Source organism: Sinocyclocheilus anshuiensis, unplaced genomic scaffold (assembly GCF_001515605.1).
Source record: "Sinocyclocheilus anshuiensis isolate Anshui unplaced genomic scaffold, SAMN03320099.WGS_v1.1 scaffold964, whole genome shotgun sequence".
NCBI classification, from domain to species: Eukaryota; Metazoa; Chordata; class Actinopteri; order Cypriniformes; family Cyprinidae; genus Sinocyclocheilus; species Sinocyclocheilus anshuiensis.
This window is the reverse complement of record NW_015552666.1, coordinates 165,491-168,383: the sequence shown is the minus strand read 5'-3', so window position 1 is coordinate 168,383 and position 2,893 is coordinate 165,491. Positions and strand designations below refer to the sequence as shown.

The 2,893-nt window shown below is 36.6% G+C and overlaps 1 protein-coding gene across 1 annotated transcript in view; it reads left to right on the top strand.

The window, feature by feature from the left end:
- Nucleotides 1–2,046: 2,046 nt before the first annotated feature.
- LOC107667368 (signal transducer and activator of transcription 1-alpha/beta-like) overlaps nucleotides 2,047–2,893 on the top strand; it is a 12,503-nt gene continuing 11,656 nt past the window's right edge. Inside the window, exon 1 of the mRNA XM_016459012.1 lies at nucleotides 2,047–2,142. The gene's annotated coding sequence lies outside the window, so the exon portion shown is untranslated. The remainder of the gene's footprint in view (nucleotides 2,143–2,893) is intronic.

Below are 2,893 nucleotides of genomic sequence, written 5' to 3'. Positions count from 1 at the left end.
TCCTGGAGGGCCGGTGTCCTGCAGAGTTTAGCTCCAACCCTAATCAAACACACCTGAAGCAGCTAATCAAGGTCTTGGCATACTAGAAACTTCCATGCAGGTGTGTTGAGGCAAGCTGGAGCTAAACTCTGTAGGGCACCGGCCCTCCATTAATACTACTACTAAGTCATAATAATCAAATATTAGAAATGAATCAGGAGCTTGGATTATTTGTAAATAACCTAGTTTAACAGTTTGGTCAAACCCCTCTGAGCTATTAATCTAAACACAAACAAAAACGTAGGCCTATATGATTCTTAAAGTTCATGTGTTCATTTGTTGTTAGTCACTCAAATAAATAGCAAGCACTTTGAGTTTCTTGTTCATCTTATTTATTTCTATATAAAGGCAACAGAACTGAAATTATATCATGTTAATCAGCACGATTATTCTACACGAGTGAGAATAACGCGATATCCGCCTTTGATCTTGTTGGTATCTGTTCACTTCGAGAGGTCAGAACTGTCTGTCTTGACTGCGCTTATTTCACTCCTCCCCTCACTGCAGCCGCCTACTCTTGCCTACATTTCAGGCGAGGCCAGGCGCATCTCAAACAAGCCTAATCCTTTTCACTTAGTCATTTCTTGGAACGTGGGAAGCGAGCTCGCGAGTTTCGTTTCTACCGCTGTTCTATCAACACCCTCCGCTCTGAAGAGTTTGATTGACGGAAGCTTCTACCAATTGTGTTGGTCAAATGTGCCCGTCTGCGCCAATGAACTAACGCGACGGTTTCACTACGTAACAAGATGGGTGGGATTTAATGATTCAGTGGGTGAGCAAAAGAACAACGCGTTTGAAACTCTATGGACCCTTTTCACAAGACTGTGATGACGCGTTTAACGGTCATCAGCATCGTAAATCCTCGAAAGTTTTTCATATTTGTATTTTCTTAAAAATATATCTACATTTATAACGTACCTTTGCATCAAATTACAAAAAAAGTTAACGCTAATACGAGGGTGTTTCTAATGCAGCGTCTATGGGAGGGACGGTAAACGTAGTTGTGATAGAAGTAGACGTAGAGGAGTGGGATGACTTTCTTTTAGCCTAATTTTTAATTTGAATGTTTTTGTAATGTATTAATTATCATGGGCTGTAATAAAAAACAAGTAGTCCTATACTAAAACTATATAGCCTATACATTTGGTTCGAATAGCCTATAATTTAGTAAGCTAAAATAGTATTACTAAAATTTAGTAATATGTGTATAAATATGTTACAGTTCCCCATTGAAGCTCTTGTGATTTTCTCCTTTTCCATCTATCCAGTCCTTTAGTAGGCTATAAATGTGTGGCTATGTTACAGCTCCCCTTAGAAGCTCTTGTGTTTTTCTCCTTTTCCATCTCTCCAATCCTATTCTGCTCACAGGTGATTGGAGATGAGTTTTTTGTTCTCACTTTGTTGCAGTTTGCTGATTTTTGTAAAATAACATCTGTTTTTGCTTTTCAGATAAAAGAGTGGTTTCAGTTTAATATGTTGCAGGTTCATTTATTGGTAATAAATCATTGATAATAAATAATATTGATGATAATAAATCATCAAAAAAAATATTGGGCTTGTTTTGGGCTTGTTTTTTAAGCTGCGGTTGCTTATTTATCTTGCGAGAGTTGGCAACAGTGACGGTAAATTTGACATTGTTCTCTCTTCTGACAGCCGTTATCAGTCTGTCTTTAAATTTTGTTCCTTTTATTGAAAGTCATGAAAACACTATCGTGGAGTTTTTCTTGTGCTATTTGAGCAACTGGGAATGCAAAAATATATTTGTGGTGCTCTCCCATTCACTGCTATTCAAGTTTACCCAACTATGACGACTTTCGCTGCTGAGAAACCTGGTTTTACCATGTTTGAGAACATGGTAAGAGTCTGAGAACGCTTCCACTGGTTACACTTTATTGTGATAGTCCACTTTAGACATTCTACACAGCAGAGGGGTTTATTGAAGAGCCGTCGGTTTCCTGAGAAGTGCTAGTCACGTGTTTATTTACTCGTCAGCTGATGTTATAGTACTGTGTTGTGGTCTTTCTTGTATGTATGTCTGCTGAAGCGCTTTGCAAAACTGAGGTTTGAGGATTAATTCTTCAGAAGTGCAGACGATTGTTTCAGGTAAATTATTGATATTTCACTTATACGCTAATATGCCAGTTATTTATCATGGGATTCAGTCATTATGCTGTCAAATGCATCGGTTTATAATTCACACTGCGTGATTGTCACTCGCGTGAACGAGCACCGATTTGCCTCAGATTTCGGGCATTTGTCGGCGATTTCGCAAAACCTGTCGGCGAGTGAAAAATCGGTCTAAAATCGTGCAGTGTGAACTCGGCATAAGCATGTTTTTCAGCCTTGGGCACCTTTGGCCCTGTGAAAATTAAAACGGTCTTAAAACACGTTTTGAATTCTCATTAGTTAGTTTAATTCTCATTTAATTTGTTAATACTTTAATATGTCGTCTTTAATTTTTATCATGAACATTTCGACAATTTCCAACACATCTCAAATTATGTGTTTTGTCTGATAACATTCTATGATGGAAATGATGACAATGGAAATTACATTTAAAAATATCTTTGGCCTTTATAAGGGGACACATATTATGCTGGAGTCACAACTGTTGCACAGTTATAATAACTTTAGAAAATTTGATGTACCCTATTTTAAGAGTTTGGGGTTGTTAAGATTATTTTAATGCTTTTGAATGATGTTTACCAAGACTGTTTTTATATCAAAATACAGTAAAACAGTAATATTGTGAAATATTATAATATTGTGAAAAATTACAGTTTAAAAATTGCTTAATATTTTTGTGGAAAGTGTGATTTTTCAGGATTCTTTGATGAATAGAAAGTAATATATA